The following is a 22,045-nucleotide window of genomic DNA, read 5'->3' as shown; positions in this document are numbered from 1 at the left end:
TAAAGTATCCTCATTTTTTAAAATTCTTTTTTCTTCTTTCTATGAGATAGAACCCCCCTCCCCCACATGGGCTGTGTCCACTGTCATGTTGTAGTTGAGTACTGATTGCTATTGACATGTCACTAGGAGGGATTGATCACAAGGTTGATCTGTGACAAGGAACAGCTGCCACTATATCAGAGCTGCTATGTAGGGGCAGACACCATGGAGCAGGCCTTTGGCGCTGCTATGTCCCTTGAATGTGTTACTTTTGGAGGTGGTTTTGTTGCAATCTGGCATGGTCTGAAGATGTCTACTGGATGCACTGACTCGGGGCCTCCCTGGAGGCCAAAGTCAGCCACTGTCTGTGCCCTGCCTCCCAACCTGAAGCTGCAGAGTGACCTGCATGTTGAGCTTAGAGGTTCCTGGGAGAGGCCAAGCTGTGGACTGAGGCTGGCTGCTGTTAGTACCAGGTCTGGGGCCACTTACTGAGAAGCACAGACCAGATGCTGCTTGTTTGAGAAATTTTAGAACAGTATAAAACGTGAGCCAAGACAGGTTATTTGTATGGAAAAACCACTGGAAACTGCTTGGGTGGCCCCCAAGTTGGGTGGAGTGGGGACTCAAAGAATCACCACCATGGGGCAAACGGTGTGATCCAGGTTGATGGATACTCAGATATGGCACCAATCTGCCAGCTCTGTGTGTGTGTGTGTGTGTGTGTGTGTGTGTGTGTGCGTGTGCGTGTGTGTGTGTGTGTGTGTGTGTGTGTGTGTGAGGAAGGGTCTCTAAAAATAGAGCAATAGCCTCTGCCACCATTTTTGGTTTGTCAGAAAGCTATCCCCTGTCCCACCACCACTCTCACCCTGATGGTAAATAATTCAGCTCCTCACCAAATGTCCCTGTGCCTTTTAAACTGCTGCCTCAGCACTGGAGCTCAGAGGAAATAAGTCTGAGTAAGGTTGTGCATGGTCCCTTTAAGAGAAACTGCCTGGGACTCCAATAGCCCTCCACTTATAGCCACACATTATGGGGACTTCTCTTCCTGGCACTGGAAACTTGGGCTGGGATGCCTGGTGTGGGGCTGGAAACCCTCACTTCTCAGGGGGGACCTCTGTAGTGGAGATATCCCACTCGATTTTTATCCACCACATGTGGGTGTGGGACTAGCCCTTTTGTGTCTCTATCCCTCCTATCAGCCTCAATGTGGCTTCTTCTTTAAATCTCTAGTTGTAGGACTTCCACTCAGCTATATTTCAGGTGGTTCTGAATGATGGATGTTCTGTAGTTTAGTTGTAATTTTGATGTGTTTGTGGGAGGTTCTGAGTATTGCCTTTACCTGAGCTGCCATCTTGATTGAAACTATTTATTTATTTATTTATTTATTTATTTATTTATTTATTAAAAAACTTTACCTCTTGTCAGTGAAAACTTTTTCTTGGACTTGCAGCTTCTGAGAACCTTTCTGGTTTTAAAAGTCTGTACTTCAACTCTTGTCCAGATAAATCTGGTGGCTACTAACTTGGTCTTCAGTATGATCTTGTTCCTTGAGGCTTCATATCTCTCACATCTAGCCTGATATAGCAATAGATTAATTCAATTAGAAGGTGAAATGATCCCTGCTGAACTACAGTCATGCATGGAAGGAGTATATCCCAGAATTAGGCTGAGTATAACCCAGAAGGTGGTGAACCCTTGCATTTCCAGCCTAGCCCAAGATCTGCAGCAAATCAGGCAAGTCCATTCTAGGCTCTAGGTTTAAAAGCCTAAATCCCTTAGGCCTCTTCTAAACCTGAATCTATGGTATACCTCAAAAATCACCATCATTCTTATTTTTAAAAATAGTTTTTCTTTTCTTTTTAAAATTTTTCAATTACAGTTGATATTCAATATTATTTTATATTTGTTTCAGGTGTACAACATAGTGGTTAGACATTTGTGTAATTTACAGTGACCTCTCACCCCCACCCTCCGTAAGTCTAGTACCCACCTGGCTCCATATATTGTTATTAGAATTTATAATTCAATATGCTGCAGTGAACATAGGGGTGCATATATGTTTTCAAATTAGTGTTTTGGGTTTCTTCAGATAAATATACAAAAGTGGAATTGCTGGGTCATAGGTAGTTCTATTTTTAATTTTTTGAGGAACCTCCATACTTTTTTCCATAGTGGCTGAACCAATTTGCAATCCCACCAACAATGCATGAGGGTTCCTTTTTCTCCACACCCTCAACAACACTTGTTTTCACCATCACTCTTTAAATGGGTATTTACCCAAACACTCCTAAAACCAGCCTGTCTATAAGCAAGGCAGTGCATTTACTTACTGAGAGCCAGCGTGCCTGGATTCAAATTCTGGCTTTGCCACTAGATGGGTGCATGTTTTTGGTCAAGGTGCGTCACCTTCTATGCCTAAAGTTCCTTATTTATAAAATGTGTTAATTATTTTATCTGCCCCATGAAGTTATTGTGTGGATTAAATGAGTTGATATATGTAGAACAGTACTGCTCATATCATTAAGTGTTCAATTATAATTTTGATTAATGTATCTCAAGAAGTATGGGACTAGAAAAATAATTTTTTTTAAGAATTAAAAAGGTCCTAAAGGAAGTGCTAGTGCTTTTGGATTATTAAAGCCAAAAGGAATTATCATCCAAATCCATAAAATTAAGAAGTCAGTTATAAATCTTATAAAATTTCTTTCTCTCAAAGGGTAGGTTCAAAATTAATTTAGATAAATTCTTACAGAATGAGTGCATAATAAATTTTAGAGAGAACTGAAGATGGTCCTTGGTACATAATTATTTTTCACACGTGGAGTTAGAGAACCAAATCCTTTCGAGAAATAAGAAGCCAAACTTCTTGTCAGTACATTTAAATGACTTTGGAAACTTAGGACAATACCAATGCTAAAGCCCCACATCAGAGCTATTAAATCAGAACCTCTAGAGATGGGGACCCAGAATCTGGTATTTTTTTTTTTAAAGCTCCCCAAATACTTGTAAAGGTGCACCAGGATTTAGAAACTGCTGGGTAAGTCAGGTTCACTAGAGCAATTTGTCTTAATTCTTTTGTTTGTATCTAATTTCCACTTTTATTGTCCACAAGCAGAATTCCATTATCTCTTCTCCTTTTTTTCTGCTGTCTCCTAGCTTCTGTTCTATTGTGCTGAATGTGTTACAGCCTTCCTATGAAAATGTATGCTCATTAAGTATTAGAGAAAAATCATAACAATAATAGTAAAAATTATGAGTGCCAGTTCTCCCCAGATTAAATCAACAAAAATGTCTGGACTAGAACAACCTTTATGACTCTCCAACAAGTGGATATGGATATATCACTTGTTAATGAAAGAATGCCCAAACCTTTAGAAAGCTTTATAAGAATTTATTTGAGCCAAAGTTTTGAGGACATGCCCAGAAGCAAAATCTCAATGGATTGAGAAAATGTTCCAAAGAATAGCAGTTTTGCAGCTTATTTTATACATTTAGAATCAAAGGAGAAAGTGTAAGAAAGGTTACATGAAATTTGTTGGTGGTAGATTAAGAAGGTAGGAAAAAGCAAAATGGGGTTAACCTCTAGGATTGGCTTTTAAGGAAAATGGAAGGATACATGCTTCTTTGAAATTGGTGGGTACAGGATAGTTAATATTTAACATTTATAGTACATAAAGATGGTATGTAGGCAACAAAATAACAATGAGGAGTTTTGTGGTCTCCTGCTTTGTTGGTCTTGTGCCAGCTGTGCCTTCAAGGGTCTAGAAAAGAAAATTACTCTGATATTTCAAAGGTATATTATACTAGATGCATAAGAACCATGGGCAGGGCTCACTTAAAGTAAAGATTAATCTTTGCGACGGAAGCTATAGGCCTGTAATGTTGACTTCCCACCATGATCTGCCCAGTTAGGAATTTAAGCTAAGACAACGCTCTGCAGTTACTTTCAGTCTCTGGGCTTGTCAGGCCCACCAAGAAGTCCCTAAACTTGTCCAGTCTACTCTGTCGCCCCTTTTCGTTTACACAGTTAGCTTCAGAAGCCGCAGTGTTGTGTATTGGCCAAGCAACAGCTACAAGGGGAAAAACTGAGTGGCAAGACTTTTATCTTGAATAAATTTTCTGAATCCTAAAGCTATTGGTACTGTTTTTTCCCCTGGGAAACAAAATTGCCAAATCCTAAATCGCTACCAAAAGCTACATCGTGTCTGGGCTGCCAACAGGAACACCAGACGCGCTGCAGTGGCCTCTCCAGACAGGTTCTCCTAATCTGCTTCCCCTGGGGCTAACTCCTCACAGCCTGCACCTGCGCGAGGCCCTCCCTGCTGGGCTGGCTGCTGAGCCAGGCTCTGCCTCCTACGCCACCAAACCTACGCTGAGCTCTGCCTGGGCCTCGGACACGCGTGCGCACTAGCGAGGGAGGGCGGGCCGAAGCTGGGGGAGGCGGGGCAGGCCCTCTCAGTCAGCAGTCCATTGGCTATCGCCTTGTAGACCACGCCTCCGGGCTTTGGAGCCGGCGGGGTGGGCCACGTTAGGCTGCGGGCTTGGGGCTGAGCTTGTGGCAAAAGAGAGGTAAGCGATGCGTGGTGGCTGGCGGCGGACAGTCGGCCGCTGCCCGTGATCGGACGCCGCCGGATCGCACCCGTCTGTGGCTTATCTCAGCTTGCGTGCAGGGCGGCCGAGGCCTTGCGGGCCTGGGGCTCTGCAGGGAGATGGGGCAGTGGAGCATGTGGCCGCAGGGCCGTGTCGCGGCGTGGGGCGGCCTGCAGGGGACAGGTCTTGCCGTTTGCCCTCGTCTTGTCTTTTCTGGATTCTGCACTTCGCGGGGACTAGGCCTTCCTCGTTAGAGAGCTCGATGATGCCTGGGTGGGGCCGGCTCTGGTGCCTGCGGTGGGGTCAGTGGGATCCTGACTCGGAAACTGATCATGTGATCCTTGCATACTCACCTGCAGTAGATTGCAGTCATCGCACTCTGCCACCGGTTCCCAAGTCCAGGGCAGTGCAGGGGATTCTGTCCATGTGTTGTCTGGCACGGAGTGACTGTCTCCTCATTGCTAGTGACTCACTCAGATCCTGTCCACTTTAGTGCAAAGGTTTATGGGTTAGTAGGGCCTGTTTTCAGATCTCCTGGTTCTCTGGTCCTCACTGTGGGAATTACCCAAAGAAATAGTATGTGTCTGTATGTACATAATAGCACCTACATGTATGTTTTGAAATGTCTGCAAAAGCTATGCGAAGATTTACAGAGACTTGCACTTATGTTGCACCTACTCCCCGTGAGTTTTAATTTCAGCTGTGACATCCTGATCGCTTAGTTTAGCTTCTAAAATCAGTGAAGTCATCCTATAAAGTATCATGCAATCTTCATCCATTGAACACACCTTTTTGATGGCTGCCTTGATGGTCAGGGTCTTAATCTACAAATAGGCATTCCTGCCTTTTCTATCAGTTTATCTGCCAGTTTTACTTTCTAGATTTGAGATGGAATTTTTGTTGGTGGTTCAATTTCAGGTTCTAGATTTAGGAACAGAAGCTTATGATCCTATATCATAAGATAGAGCCCTTCTGGTACTTCCTTGCTTTCTTTACTTTCTCCGCTAGTAAGCCTCAGAACATGATGGCCCAGAGCCCTAATCTTGCTAACTGTATCACTAAAGACCCCTAGGTCTGAAGGTCTATCTGTAAAGTGAGGAGGATGGGTTTGAAATATTTTGTAATTTTGAGATGTTTAACGATAGGAGGGGCAAATGGCATGTTTATTGTGTTAACAGAATTGACCATTTTAAAAACACAGGGTGTATTTTATGCTTAAGTTTTAAATTTTTTGAATTTGTTCACATTCAGTTTCTGACTATCAAGCAAGTGTATGTTTTTAATTTTGATTCACATCCAACTCCTGTATACAAAGCACTATGACTCATCTGAATTTTGAAATGTAATAATCAGAAGCTTTTAAATGTAACATATAGTAGTATGATATAAAAACAATTGGATATGAGTACAATTTTCAAAGCAATTTTACTCCCTCTTATAGATAAGTGGTATCTAAAACCTCTGTCTTGGCTATTTGCTTACTTGGTTAATGTTAGGTAGTTACCATTACCTGGCTAATATCTATCAATATGTGGATATGTTAACCATTATTTTATCAATCTAAAATTTACTATATTTTAATTGATTGCTGCTTCCAGTAGAGAATTGATAACCAAAAGGTAATAAATCATTAGTTTGAGAATAAAAATATCCATAAAGATGTAACAATAGTTTTTCATTTATTGATTGATTGATGGTACTGTACTCATAAGTACGTCTCTTGGCCTTCCTGCAGGAGTAAAATGATATCTAAAACTAGTGGCCCGTTGCACAAATTCATGCACATTGAAAGGAAATGAATTAGAAGGAATATTTTAACATCACTATTCACCTTTCTCTATAATAGAAGTGTCAACCAAATTCACCATTGACAGTGACCGATTGAAACACACATGTGCGATTGGTGCCAGTGAGAACTTTATATGTATCACGCATGTGCGAGTCAACTTAGCCTTTTATAGATATAGAATAAACTTGCTTAATTAGACCTGCTTTCTGATTAGCTAAACTTTTTCCAGTCCAGTGAAGCACCCCAACTTCTCTTTCAGGTAATTGTCAGCAACACAGCAGTAAATATCAACATGAGGCAGATTATTATTATAGATCACGCAGGGAGAACAAAGGGTAAAATATTTAACTGCAGCACTGTTTGACTATATTCTGCGCAGTGAGAAAGCCTGAAGTCATTTTCAAGGTTCACCATTTCTTACTTCTTTTCAGTCTGGTCACGTTTTTAAACTTTCTATATCTCTGTTTTCCAGCTAATGGAAATAAAATAGGATTCTACCAAGTCTCCTATGTACCTCCTCCAGGGCTTCTGTGAGGATCAAATGAGATTAGGCATGGGAAAATGCTTCACAGACATTTGGTTAAAGTGTAAAATGTTTCCACCTGGCTATAAAGCAAGTCATGTTCCTGGACTGAAGAAACTCCAAGGAGGCTAGTCACTAGGGAGAGGAAGCCAGGCGTTGCTACGTGATGTCATTACCTAGCGCCACAGCGACCATTTCTGGGCTGGGCTGGGCTGTGGGCCGCATTTTGCACCATGGGGTCTCAGTAGCGTCGGCTGTGATTTGGTGGGCTGTCACTCTGGGGTGATGGCGGGGCCTGTGTCCCACCTGGGGGAAGTCGAGTGTTGGTTTGTTGGTGCCAGGTCTGCGGTGCTGTTTCTCTGTAAATGGCCAGTGAGCATCACGGCAGCTTCTGCACTGAGCATTTGCCGCCTGATGGTCAGTGCGCGTCATAGCGACCAGTCGGACGGTCGGATACTTAGCATATTAGCCTTTTATATATAAAGAAGATAGTTCCCCTGAAACATAATATTCATAGTCTTGTGATACTTTTTAGATATTGTCTACAAACCATTAGTTGAATTATTTGTTTACATCACTATTAAAGTCATGGAAAATTCAAGAAAATACAACTTTTTGTTAAAAAATGTTTTTATGGATTTCAGAGAGAAGGGAGAGGGATAGAAAGATAGAAACATCAATGATGAGAGAGAATGTCCAATTAGGGCACATGCCCAGGTTGTGGGAGTTGAGCCTACAACCTGGGCATGTGCCCTAATTGGGCATTGAACCATGACCTTCTGGTTCATAGGTCAATGCTCAACTACTGAACCATGCCAGCTGGGCCAACTTTTTTTTTTTTTAATCTTCACCCAAGGATATGTTTTCATTGATTTTTAGATATAGAGGAAGAGGGAGGAAAAGAGAGAAAAACATCCATCAGATACCTCCAATACATGCCCTGACCAGGGATCAAACCTGAAACCCTTTGGTGTACAGGATGGTATTCCAACCAACTGAGCCACCCAGCCATAGCAAGAAAATACAACTTTTCAAAATTTTTCTTTTTTTTAAAAAAATTAAATCTTTATTGTTGAAAGTATTACATATGTCCCTTCTCCCCCCCCCCCCCCCATTGAACTCTTCTAGCCCACTCCCACCCCCTACCCCCTGCCCCAGGCCTTCACCACACCATTGGGTTATGCATATATGCATACAAGGTCTTGGTTGATCTCGTCTCACCCATCCACCCTCCCTTGCCTTCTCTCTGAGATTCCTCAGTCTGCTCCGTGTTTCTGTGTCTCTGGATCTATTTTGTTCATCAGTTTATTTTATTCATCAGATTCCACATATGAGTGAGAACAGGTGATACTTGTCTTTCTCTGACTGGCTTATTTCACTACTCTCTAGGTCCCTCAATGCTATCTCAAAGGGTAAGAGATCCTTCTTTCTTACTGCTGCATAGCATTCCATGGTGTAAATGTACCACAGCTTTTTTATCCACTCATTAACTGATGGGCACTTGGGATGTTTCCAGATCTTAACTATTGTAAATTGTGTTGCTATGAACATTGGAGTGCATACATTCTTTCTGACTGGTGTTTTGGGTTTCTTAGGATATATTCCTGGAAGTGGGATCACTGGGTCAAATGGCAGTTCCATATTTAATTTTTTTAGGAAATTCCATACTTTTTTTCCATAATGGCTACACCAGTCTCAAAATGTTGCCTTTGCTAGACCTTTCTAGTTATTGAAATGGACCAGATCAAGATGGGAAGATTGAGGAGAAATGTAAGAACTGAGGAAGTATATCCAAGTGGAGTCTTTTCTAGTTTAAAATTTTAGGGGGTGGGGGACCACCATAAAAAATATATTTGGAAGAAATGTAAAGAAATAATAGTATCAGAGTTATTGGTGGGTCTACTAGTATATCAAAACTTGATCTTAAGTATTTCTTGGTTTATAACAATGAACTCAGTTTATCTAATAAAAGAAACCTAGGGTAATAATTTAAACTTTGATCAAGTAGTGGGCAATACATATTGCTTTAGGAGATGTAAAATCTTCATCACATGTTTTTTATCTTTTTAAAAAAATATATGTTTTTATATGTCCCCCTTTTCCCCCCATTGACCCCTTCCAGCCTGCCCCTGCCCCCAAGCCTTCACCAACCTACCATCTGTGCCCATGGGTTATGCACACATGCATACAAGTTCTTTGGTTGATCTTCCCACCCACCCCCGCCTTCCCTCTGAGATTCGACAGTCTGTTCCATGCTTCTATGTCTCTAGGTCTGTTTTGTTCATCAGTATATTTTGTTCATTAGATTCCACATGTGAGTGAGATCACGTAAGTATCACTTGTTTTTTAAAAAGTACAAGAGACCTAGAGATGAGTAGTGTAATAAAATTTGGTATCTATATCTTAATATATAAAGAGGTAATACACAAATTAGACCGGGACACCGTAATGGGACAACCGGACAGGAGGAGGTTGCGCGCGCAGGTGAGGCCCGGAGCAGAGACGGAGACAGAGACAGAGACGGGGGCCTGCCCAAGCCAGTGCAGCAGCCCCGGTGGCCCGGAGCAGACACAGGCAGGGGGCTGGGGGGGCCCTGGGGCTGGCCGAGCTGCCGCACCGGCTCAGGCAGCCCCGGAGTGGACCCAGGTAGGAGGGCAGGGGGGGCATGGGGTGGAAGTCAGTCGCGGGTCCTGGCCGCCCACAGCGGCAGTCAGGTGTGGGTCCCAGCTGCCTGCGGCGCCGGTCTGGCCTGACTCCCGTGGTGGCCCGCAGGGTGCCTCCTTGCATGGCGGGAGGCGGGGCGCCTGCTGGTATGATTTCAATCGCGCTGGGCCTCTAGTATATATATAAAAGCCTAAGCAGCCGTTATGACTGGATGATCAGCTGGTAGCTATGATGCACACTGACCACCAGGGGGCAGATGCTCAGTGCCCTCCCCGGCTGGCCAGCCCCTATCAGCCCGATTGGGACTGGGTAAGACAGCCCGATCAGCCCCAATCGCAGGCCAGGCCAAGGGGCATGCATGGGCCTCTGGTAGTTATATAAATATAAGTCTGTGATTAACAATTAGTGATAAATTGGACAGAGGTTGTGTCCATGATATGAACACAGGGGATGCTTGTCAATTTTTCTTCCATTTAAATTATTTGAAAGAAATTTTTTGTTATTGTTGTTAATCCTCACCTGAGGATATTTTTCCATTGATTTTAGAGATAGTGGAAGGGAAGGGGAGAGACAGAGAGAGAGAAACATCAATGTGAGAGAGACACATACCTATTGGTTACCTCCCACAGGTGTGCCGACCAGGGCCTGGAATGAGCCTGCAACCGAGGTACCTGCCCTTGACCGTAATCGAACCCTTCATTCTACAGGCTCACGCTCTATCCAGTGAGCCAAACTGGCTAGGGCTGAAAGAAATTTTTAAACAATGTGGATGATCCCATTTATTTTCAAACATTAAGACTGCAAGTTATTGTTTTTATAAATTGGGTCCCCCAAGTACTTCTGTCCTCAATTTTTTAACGTATTCCAGGTCACAATGGAAGTCATAAAATTGCATTTATGATTTTTAACTTGCGTTAATTTATATTGGCTTTCATTCAGTTAGCCTGGGTTTACTTTAGTTTTATATATTTTGAAGACATTTTAAAAAGTTTCACATTACATACCATATAATTTTTCATTGCTCATGATAAGAAAATATTTATTTAGTCCCAAGGAAGTTGAGAATCCAAACTACATAGATTGTTCATTATTACTTATTTAAAGATTTATCTTTTCACTTGTCTGGGGACCAATGAAGCATTCCACCCAGGCTTCTAAACTGAACACTAGCTCTTCCCAGTGCATTAGAATATATCTTCTACTCTCTTTTTTGTCAGATAAGCAACTGCTTGCTAATTTGGTTGATAAGCATCTTGAGCAAATGTTATGATTATGGATGTTGCAATTATAGTTTTGTTAATGTGATTTTTTGGCTGTCCAGGTGTACCTTTCTCTCCTCTCTTAACAAATCTTTTTTTGGACCTAACTGTTTTTAGAATTTACTTTAAGTTTTACTCTATTTAATAATCCTTGAACAGGTTTATGTAGTCAAACCTTCAAGTTTTGGTATATGCTATTAGGACATAAACATGGAGGGCGTAGAGGAAACTTTTTATTCAAGCTGTTTTAAGACATTTAAGTAAATAGAATTTTAAAGAGTCATGGATATGGTAGCAATCAGTACATATAATAGAGATGAAGGTACTTAGATGACATGCCCTCAAAGATCTATCTAATAATAGAGGAATATGCAAATTAGCCTAGACGCTGTGACATCACTACCAAACAGCAAGGACCTGAGGCTGCATGGCGCCTGGCTGGTGTGAGGGACCTCAAGTTGCTCCCCCAACCCTGCAGGGCTTGATGGGGTCCTCAGGCCGTGCCCCTTACCCTGCAGGGCTTGATGGGGGACCTCAGGCCACGCCCCCTGCCCGACAGGGCTTGATGGGGGACCTCAGGCCATGGCCCCTGTCTGGTGGGGCTTGAGGGGGGATCTCAGGCCGTCCCCCCACCCCCAGCCCAGAAGGGCTTGACAGGGGTGGGACCAGCCAGGTCGGGTCTCCTGCATTTTCAAAGCACATGCGGGTGGTGGGTGGGGACTTGACTCTAGGTCCCGCAGTGAGCCCCAGACTCTGACAGGAGGGAGATTTTCATATACATTTTACTAATTTTCTTTCATCTCTGACACTTCTATTATAGAGAAAGGGCAAATAGCAATATTAAAATATTTCCTCTAATTAATTCCCTTTTAATGTGCACAAATTTCATGCACCAGGCCACTAGTATAGAGATAAATGGCATGGAAATATTCTTTTAGACCATGGAGCTTGGAAGGATGATTAGCCTTCACTGAAGTAGTCACCAAAGAATGAGAGTCTACTTTCCATTAGACCTGGGAGGTAGGGGGACCATCTAACGAAGAAGCTGAGCATCTCATAGGAAAAGTTCATGACCATGGTATTCAGAGTCCAAAAGGTTGGTAGGGAAGGCAGGTTAGAACGAGGTTAGATTTGGGTGTAAGTAAGGAAGATTTTCTTAAGCATATAGCTGGCTTTGAAGTTCCAAATAGTAGTTTGGATTTCAAGTTTTGATGAAGCTTCCTGTTGTCAACTTTTACCCAACAAATCATAGTTTTTGTTATAGTACAGGTGTAGTACAATTTCTGAATTTAAAAAGAACATATATGTCTCCAGTGAATATGGGTATTATTTGTCAGAGAAAGCAGAGGCAATGGCTTTTTTTCTTCTTTTCTTTTATGAACCTCTTTTGGCCTTTGGACTTCCAAACTGCTTTGACAAATACTTTTTATCACATGTGACATCTCTTGTCTATTGTTAGGATGCCTGGAAAGTTGTATTGAGCATCTTCAGTTCTGGGCTCAGAGGTGTGAAAAATGCCTTGATCCTAATGACAGTTTTCATGGATGTGGGAGGTGGGCGTACCTGCATTTACCTCTGGTTTCCTTCCTGTTATTTTTAGGACCTGGAGTTTTAGTAGTGTTTCTAAGGACTACTCCCACTCATGCATAAGATCCTGTTCCTTTCATTTACTCAAAGATTTGGCTCCAGTGTATCTCTCTCCCCTGTAAGATTGCATTTTCTAATGAGATTATTCCCTTTAGTACATCAATATGCTGTGATTCCTGTTATTCCTTCTCTCTTAAAAATAATTACTGTTAAAGAATTATTATTCCATCTTGACCACATTCATTCTTAGCCACCACACAATTTCTTTTTCCCCTTTTATGGGAAAATATACTTATGTGTCCAATTACTTTCCTCCTATTTATTTACTTATTTAGAGAAGAAGGGAAAGAGAGATATTTATTTTTCCACTTATCTATGAGAGCGAGAGACAGAGGGACACAGAGACAGACAGAGACATCGATTTATTGTTATGCTTATTTATGCATTCATTGGTTGTCTCTTGTGTATGCTGTGATAGGAGATGGAAGCTGCAACCTTGTTGTATGGGGATGATGCTCTAACCAACTGAGCTACCCAGCCAGGGCTCCTCCTATTCTTTCTTAAATTCAATTTAATTAGGCTTTCCTCCTCATCATTCTAAAAGAATTTCTCTCCTCAGAGTCACAATGACTTTCATTTTGCTAAGTCTAAAGGTCGTTCTTCTTTTTCTTAATATAACTCTATTGATTTCAGAGAGGAAGGAAGAGGGAGAGAGAGAGATAGAAACATCAATGATGAGAAGCATTGATTGGCTGCCTCCTGCACATCCCCTAATGGGGATTGAGCCCACAACCTGGGCACATGCCCTTGACCGGAATTGAACCTGGGACCCTTCAGTCTGCAGACCAATGGTCTATCCACTGAGCCAAACCAGCTAGGGCGAGATCATTCTTTTCTTTACAAATTTATCTTTATTGTTGAAAGTATTATAGATGTCCCCTTTTCCCACATTGACCAGTACCTGCCCCTACCCCAGGCCTTCACTACACTATTGTCTGTGTTCATGGGTTATGCATATATGCATACAAGATCTTTGGTTAATCTCTTCCCCTCCCCACCCACCCCCGAGTTCCCTCTGAGATTAGACAGTCTGTTGAATGCTTCTATGTCTCTGGATCTATTTTGTTCTTCAGTTTATTTTGTTCATTAGTTTCCACATATGAGAGAGGTCATGCAGTACTTGTCTTTCTCTGACTGGCTTATTTCACTTAGCATAATACTCTCAGGTCCTTCCATACTGTCTCACAGGGTAAGAGATCCTTCTTTTTTATAGCTGCATAGTATTCCATGGTGTAAATGTACCACCACTTTTTTTATCCACTCCTCTACTGATGGGCACTTGGGATGTTTCCAGATCTTAGTTAAACTGAATTGTACTATGAACATAGGGGTGCATATATTCTTTCTGAATGGTGTTTCAGGTTTCTTAGGATATATTTCTAAAAGTGGGATCACTGGGTCAAATGGCAGTTCCATGTTTAATATTTTGAGGAAACTCCATACTGTTCTCCACCGTGGCTGCCCCAGTCTGCATTCCCACCAGCAGTGCACAAGGGTTCCCTTTTCTCCACATCCTCACCAGCACTTGTCATTTGTTGATTTCTTGAAGGTAGCCATTCTGACAGGTGTGAAGTGATACCTCATTGTTGTTTTATTTTTTAATTTTGTTAATCCTCACCTGATGATATTTTTTTCATTGACTTTTAGAGAGAGTGAAATGAAAGGGAGGAGAGGAGAGGAGAGGAGAGGAGAGGAGAGGAGAGGAGAGGAGAGGAGAGGAGAGGAGAGGAGAGGAGAGGAGAGAGACATCGATTGGAACTGGTCAGAGCTTATTGTTGTTTTAATTTGCATCTCTCTGATGATTAATGACTTTGAGCATTTTTTCATGTCTCTTGGCCATTGGTATGTCCACTTTGTAGAAGTCTCTATCTAGATCCTTTGCCCAGTTTTACATTGGATTATTTGTCTTCCTTTTGTTTAGTTATATGAGTTCCTTATATATTATGGAAATTAACTTCTTATCAGATATATCATTGGCAAATGTGTTCTCCCATACAGTGGGCTCTCTTTTCATTTTGTTGATAGTTTCTTTTGCTGTGCAGAAGCTTTTTATTTTGATGTAGTTCCATTTGTTTATTTTCTCCTTTCTTTTCCTTGCCCTTAGAGATGTATTGGCAAACATATTGCTACAAGAGATGTCTGAGATTTTGCTACCTATGGTTTTTTTTTAGGATTTTTATGGTCTCACAACTTAATTTAAGTCTTTTATCCATTTTGAGTTTATTCTTGTGTGTGGTGTACGTTGGTGGTCCAGCTTGATATTTTTGCATATACCTGTCCAATTTTCCCAGCACCATTTATTAAAGAGACTGTCTTTACTCCATTGTATGCTCTTACCTCCTTTATCAAATATTAATTGAGCATAATGACTTGGGTCTATTTCTGGGTTCTCTGTTCTGTTCCATTGGTCTATATGCCTGTTCTTGTGCCAGTACCAGGCTGTTATGAGTACAGTGGCTTGTAGTATAGCTTGATATCCAGTATTGTGATCCTTCCAACTTTGTTCTTCTTTTTCAAGATTGCTGCGGTCTTTTTAGGTTCCATATAAATTTTTGGAGTATTTGTTCTAGATTTGTGAAATATGCCTTCAGTATATTAATAGGGATTGCATTGAATCTATAGATTGGTAGTATGGACATTTTAATGATATTAATTCTATGAATCCATGAATACTGTATATTCTTCCACTGGTTTATATCTTCCTCTATCTCTTTTTTCTTTTTTCTTTTTCTTTTTAAATATAGATATTTTATTGATTTTTTACAGAGAGGAAGGGAGAGGGAGAGAGAGTTAGAAACATCGATGAGAGAGAAACATCAATCAGCTGCCTCCTGCACACCCCCCACTGGGGATGTGCCCGCAACCAAGGTACATGCCCTTGACCAGAATTGAACCTGGGACCCTTGAGTCCGCAGGCCAATGCTCTATCCACTGAGCCAAACCAGTTAGGGCTCTTTCTCTTTTTTCAATGTTCTTTAGTTTTGCGAGTAATAGTCTGTTATCTCCTTGGTTAAGTTTGTTCCTAAGTATCTTAATTTTTTTGTTGCAATGGTAAATAGGATTTTTTAATTTTAATTTTTTTTTTTTAGTTTCTCTTTCTGAGAGTTCATTATTGGTGTATAAAAATGCCATCAATTGTGGGTGTTAATTTTGTATTCTACTACATTGCCGGATTCATTTATTAAATCTAGTAGTTTTTTGGTAGAGTCTTTAGGGTTTTTTTATGTATAATATCATGTCATCTGTGAATAATGACAGTTTTACTTCCTCCTTTCCAGTTTGGATGCCTTTTATGTTTCATTCTTGTCTGATTGCTGTGGCTAGGACTTCCAATACTAAGTTGAATAAGAGTGGTGAAAGCAGACAGCCCTGTCTTGTTCCTGTTCTTAGGGGAAATAGTTTAAGTTTTTGCCCATTGAGTGTGATGTTCATTGTAGGTTTGCCCTATATGGCCTTTATTATGCAGGGATGTGATGCCTCTATTCCCATTTTGCTGAGAGTTTTTATCAAAAATGGATGTTGTATTTTGTTGAGTGCTTTTTCTGCATCTATTGATAGGATTATGTGAGTTTTGTCTTTCAATTTATTTAAGTGATGTATCATGGTTATTGATTTGTGAATATTATATCAGCTTTCCATCCCTAAACAAATCCTACTTGGTCATGGTGTGTGATCTTCTTAATATATTACTGAGTCCAATTTGTTAATATTTTGCTGAGGATTTTAGCATCTAAGTTCATCAGGGATATTGGCTTGTAATTCTCTTTCTTTGTAGTGTCTCTATCTGGTTTTAGAATTAGGATAATGTTGGCCTCATAAAAAGAGCTTGGAAGTGTTCTTTTCTTTGGGATTTTTTTGGAATAGTTTGAGGAGTACAGGTGCTAGTTCTTCTCTGAATGTTTGGTAAAGCCATCCTGACCAGGGCTTTTGCTTGCTGGGAGTTTTTATTCCTGCTGCCTCTATGGTCTTCCCCATCTCAGTGAATGGAGACTCCATTCTTTCCATGACTCAGGCCAAAAACTTGGGTGTCATCCTTGACTCTTTCTCTCATAATCCATATGCAAACTAATGAAAAAGCCTGTTAGCCGTTATCTTCAAAATACATTTAGAATCTGAGTACTCCTCATTCCCAACTGCTCTGAGCCCCCCATTTGTCTATGTTCTTGATGTTGTAATAGTATTTGTTATTTGCTACCACCTATTCCCGAGAGGGCGGGGGGCGAGGGGGCAGGGGCAGTTCTTTCACTGGTCTTGCCTGGGCTTACTCATGTAGTAATGGGGATTGGTAGGTTTGGAAACTGCAGATCAGATGCTTGTCTCTGCTACATGTGGTCTGGTAAGCTATTTCACGCTTTTTCATCTGGTGGTTTAATGGTAGCAAGAGAGCAAGTGGAAGCTGCATGGCCTTTAGGACCTAGACTAAGAATTCCCACAACTTTATTTCCCCCCTGTTAATCAAAGCAGATCATGAGGACAGCCCAGATTCAGGGGATGGGGAAATAGACTACCTTTTTATGAGGGGAACAGCAAAGTCACCTTGTACAGAAAGGTGCGAATGGGAATTGGGAAGAACTGGGGGCCCTTTTTTGCAATCTACCATAGCTTTCTAACTGGTCTCTTCTATTCTCTCAATGCCCTCTATAATATTGTCAACAGCAGTAAAGAGATTAAAAACAAGAACATAAACAAAAAACAACAAAACTTGAGTTGGATTTCCTTCCTTTTTTGTCCTAAGCTCTCCAATGGCTTCCCATTACCATTGCAGAGGTCTTTGCAGAGGTCTGTGAGGTTTGCCATGACCTGACCCCTTGGTTGTGTCTCTAACTTTATTTCCAACTCCTCTCTCTCTCAAAAACTAAATCTGCTCAGTTAGCTTCTATTGTGTTTCATAGTCATACGAGGCCTACTCTCCCTCTGGCTTTTATACTGTTGTTCTTTCTGCCTAGAATCAGTGTTCTTCTTGGAGTCTATAGACTCCTTTATTTCCTCTAAGTCTTTGCTCATGTTTCACCTCTGTGAGCCTTTTCTGATCATCCTCTTTAAAACTGGAACTCTCTCTAATATTAACCCCCTTTCCTGCTTTACTTTTGGGGCTAGCACTTACCTTATAAAATGCTGTGTTATCTACTATTTTGCTTATTCTTATCTTTCCTTTACTAGGACTGTGGTCTGTAGAGCCAGGGATTTTTGTCTGTATCCCCAGTGCTTAGAACAGTGTCTGGCACAAGGTAGGCATCTAATAAATATTTGGTGAATGAATGAATGAATGAAAGGTAGGCTTTTGGTACCAAACATTTTCTAGGCCTAGGTATCTCTTCCATGTTTATGCAAAAACTCTTGAAACTGATTCTGGGTTCTTATCTGAGGAAATTCCTGACCTCTTTGTGCAGGTCCTTTTGTGATCCATTTTTCTTTTTAAGAGGTCTGCTAGTCAAAGTGTTCTTCCCATCCAGGCTTTTTATTCTTTGAAAGAAGAGTATCACAATCTCTAATCAGCTACATAGAATGCCTGCTCAGTAGATTCTTAATAGCAACTTCTTCACTTTGAGTTGTACATCATAACATTTTTGTTCAAAGCAAAGATGAAATAGTTAATATGTGAAAGGAATAGTCTAAGGCAGAAAAATTTCAACCCTTTTTGTTAAACTGTTTGACCTTCCCTCTCTCCAAAATACCTTATTGAGAACTTCAGGTAAGAGAGATATTTTTATTAGTCAAAATAAAGTATTTTACATACTGATTTATAGCATAATCTTATTATAAACTCAATCTGAATCTTGAAGCTATTATAATGAGCAAGTGAGGACAGAGCTGACTCCATCTTGAAGGTAATCCACCTGCTTAACTTCTGAGTGAAGGAACCCTGATCTTTGACCTCCCTTCATCCCCTTGGTGGCCTCTGAAATGTGTACAGAGGCTTCTGGCTAATCATGGAATTTTCATTAATTCTCTGGGGCAAGGTGTCCTCCGTGTTATCTCTCTTAGCTCACCCTGGCGCCAGTGCCTCCTGGTATCTGGCCGCTTGATTCCCCCCTGACCACCCATGAATTCCTTTTCTAGAACATGGGTCCATCTCTAACCAGGGATCATAGAGGGTACTGAGTGCCCTGCTGTGGCCCTGCATGCCGGTTCTGTACTAAGTTCTGTATTAAACTCATCAGTTGACGAGCTGGACTTGTCTGCTTCCTTCTTTGCTCTCAGCTCCTTCAGCATTTGGAGGCCACTTTGCATCCACAGCCTTTTCACAGAACTGGGCATAGCCTTTGAAATTACTGATTATGAATGAAAATGATAATCTTTTAAGTGCTTCAGTCTCCAATTTATTTTTGTATTTCGCTTTTGTATCTTGTTTTTGTTGCATACCATTAAGGAAAACTCCATTCACATAAATTACCAGTTGCAAACAGTAATAATTTTTAAACAGTTTACATTGCAATCGTACAACTTCAGGTTATTGTTTTCCATTTTGTTTTATTTTTAAAAATATTATATTGAGGAAAATTTCAAACACATAAGTAGGGAGTACAGAAAGAGAACTTAGTTTCAACAAAAACTGATATTTTCAATCTTGTTTTCTCTTTCCTTTAACAAGTTTTCTTCCACTAGGACTTTTTATTTAGTTTTTTAGGACTTTTAATTTTAAATTCAACTACTGTGTCATTATTGTAGCTAACAAAATTAACACAAATTCCTTACTGTTATCTTGTAGTGAATCCATATTTCAGAATTTCTCACTTGTGCCAAGGATGTCTTGCTATCGTTGATTTGTTGGAATCAGAATCCAAATAAGGTTTCCAAATTGTATTTGGTTATTATGTCTCTCTGGTCATTTATACTATACTAGTCCCTCTACCCCTTCCATTTCCCATGTCATTGATTTGTTGGAGAAACAGTCATTTGTCCTTAAAATGGTTTTGTTTACCTTGTCCCTCTACCTCTTGTATTGTCTATAAATTGGTAGTTAAATATACAGTGCTGTGTAGATTTATTTTGAATTTATTTAGGCAACAATATTCTTAGAGGGTTCTGTGTATGTCTTATTCCATCACATCATGAGGATACAATGTCTGTTTTTTCCCTTTTAGTGATGCTAAAATGAATCAATGGGTTCAGGTGGGGTCATCCTTATTTCTCTAAAAGGAAGTTCCCATCATTTTTTAACCTAACAGTTTTAGCAATAATTAATGATTCATTCCCAAATCAATTCTATATTAACAAAGTGATGTAATACCTTTAAATGTATTTTTTAAAGAAATGAATACATTTTAATTCTTTTCTTCACATCTCTGTTCACAACATCACTTCACAACTAATTTTTACCTTTTCTGCTCCCAGAATCCTACATTTGCACATACATACAGTACCTTCAGAATGTACTGAGAATTTGACATAAAACTGGGAAGGAGAAATGAAATGGAATGATAGTGAAGGTTGTGGAAGTGGAGGGAGTAAGGATTATCTACCCACCTACTACCTACTAGCTTGCCTGACTCACTTCCCTCTTTCCCTGTCTCTTATTTCTTTGTTTTTAGTTTGTAAAAAATTTATTTAAAGCTGTGTAGGGTAGTTATGGTTTAGAGGGCCATGAGGACTTAGAGGGATTGGAAAGTGGGTATGCCTGGGACAGATGTTAATAGCAGCATTGGTATTGGGTATGAATTGAATGTTAATCCAGGGTGGAGCTAAGCATACAAATTTTAACATTTGTCTTATGTAGTCAAAATTGGCCTGAAATAAATTTGAGAAATAAATCAAACTTGTACTCTCTGCACTTAGCGCCCTGCTGACATGGACAAAGGTAAATTGTACCCCAAGCACTTAGAAGACTCATGCATTGCTGTAATGTTAAAAAAAAAAAAGATGAATGGCACCTTTAGTCTTCTGTGTATCGGTGTGTGCTTCTTTCTTCCAGTTGTCAGAACCCAAAACCTTGGAGTTATCCTTCACTCTGCTTTCATTCCACATTTCACCCATTAGCAAATTGTGTCAAAATATATGTAACATCTGACCTCTGCTCACCACCTCCACTGCTATTTCCCTCATCTAAGGCAACATGATTTCTCTCCTGGATTATTGCTGTGACCTCCTAACTGATCACCTTTTATCCATCCTTGCCCTCTGAGGGTCTATTCTCCTTAGAAGCTAGGATGATCTTTTTAAAATGTCAGTTAAGTATGCCATCCCTCCTTCCCAAATCCTCTAGGACTTCCCCTTTTGGGAAATCCAAAGGCCCACAGTGCCCCTGCCCCTCGCCCCAGAAGCTATGAGATCTGGGCCCTTGCTTCACGCTGTTGTTTCTCTTCCTTTTTTTTTTTTTTAAATATATTTTATTGATTTTTTTACAGAGAGGGAGGGAGAGGAATAGAGAGCTAGAAACATTGATGAGAGAGAAACATCGATCAGCTGCCTCCTGCACACTCCCTACTGGGTATCTGCCCGCAACCAAGGTACATGCCCTTGACCGGAATCGAACCTGGGACCCTTGAGTCCGCAGGCTGACGCTCTATCCACTGAGCCAAACCGGTTAGGGCCACTCTGTTGTCTCTTATGGCCCAACTTGCTCACTTGCACCAGCCACACTGGTGTTCGTGGCCTTTTCTAAATCTGCCCAGCATGCTTCCACCTTAAGGGTGTTGCCCTCGGTGGGTCTTCTGCCAGGAATGCTCATTGTTTCCTTCACATCTCTATCCAAATGTCATCATATCTGAAAGGCCTTTCTTCAGTCTTCAACAGATCAAAACGTATATAGATTTCCATTAAAATTTACCTATTGATGACTAAAATTTATTTTAGGTGTCATGTTATATATGCATTTTGAAAATTAAACTCTTTGTACTGCATTATAAGTGACTAAAAATATCTTCCTTCTATAAAGTTTCAATTATGTTAGAGTTGAATACGTTGTAGAGATGATAGAGCATAGTGCCTGTAGTTGACAGCATGGTGAGTATAGTATTATGCTTTCATGTTGATTTCTTACCACACTCACAGAAAAAAAGACAAAGCCCTTAAGGAAACCTTGGAGGGTGTTGCCTATGTCTGTTACCTTGATTGTGGTGATGATATCATAAGTGTCTAGACCCGTGGTTGGCAAACTGCGGCTCGCGAGCCACATGCGGCTCTTTGGCCCCTTGAGTGTGGCTCTTCCACAAAATACCATGGCCTGGGCGAGTCTTTTTTGAAGAAGTGGTGTTAGAAGAAGTTTAAGTTTAAAAAATTTGGCTCTCAAAAGAAATTTCAATCGTTGTACTGTTGATATTTGGCTCTGTTGACTAATGAGTTTGCCGACCACTAGTCTACCAGGGGTGGGCAAACTTTTTGACTCGAGGGCCACAATGGGTTCTTAAACTGGACCAGAGGGCCGGAACAAAAGCATGGATGGAGTGTTTGTGTGAACTAATATAAATTCAAAGTAAAGGAGCAGAGGGGAGAGCAAGAGAACCGGGTAGAATAGCCGGATCCAGCCCGCGGGCCATAGTTTGCCCACGGCTGGTCTAGACTCATCAAACTGTACACATTCAATATATGCATTTCTTTGTATATCAATTCTACTTCAATAAATCTGTTTAAAACTCCCTACTCTCTCGACTGAGG

General features: G+C 40.8%; 1 protein-coding gene across 7 annotated transcripts in view; it reads left to right on the top strand.

Moving 5' to 3' along the window:
• Positions 1-4,476: 4,476 nt before the first annotated feature.
• FOCAD (focadhesin) overlaps positions 4,477-22,045 on the top strand; it is a 310,432-nt gene continuing 292,863 nt past the window's right edge. For all 7 annotated transcript variants that reach the window (XR_013960579.1, XR_013960580.1, XR_013960581.1 and 4 more), the window contains exon 1: positions 4,477-4,548. The gene's annotated coding sequence lies outside the window, so the exon portion shown is untranslated. The remainder of the gene's footprint in view (positions 4,549-22,045) is intronic.

The sequence above is a fragment of the Plecotus auritus genome (assembly GCF_963455305.1).
Source record: "Plecotus auritus genome assembly, chromosome: 5".
Classification (NCBI taxonomy): domain Eukaryota; kingdom Metazoa; phylum Chordata; class Mammalia; order Chiroptera; family Vespertilionidae; genus Plecotus; species Plecotus auritus.
This window is presented reverse-complemented; position numbering and strand designations above follow the sequence as displayed.